Raw genomic sequence first — 259 nt, forward strand, 5'->3', positions numbered from 1 at the left:
GTTGTCTGTTTTCGCCTGCAAACTGAGTTCTGCAGACGGGGCGGGACAACTTAAGCACGCCAAGAAATCTACACCAGACCCTAATCCGGACACAACTAGCGGCCTGGCGAGCAACGGGAGTCGCCCTGCCGCACAGCGGCTGGCAGGGCGGCCGCAACGCGCGGCTATAGGGTGGAGGGCCCAAAAGGACGACTCCGGACCACATTTCCCAGGAAGCTCTGCGCGGTGACCCCCCGGAAGCACCTGCTGGAGCCGGTCC

This window comes from Heloderma suspectum, chromosome 3 (assembly GCF_057233095.1).
Source record: "Heloderma suspectum isolate Gila_16-S chromosome 3, 16-S_ref, whole genome shotgun sequence".
NCBI lineage: Eukaryota > Metazoa > Chordata > Lepidosauria > Squamata > Helodermatidae > Heloderma > Heloderma suspectum.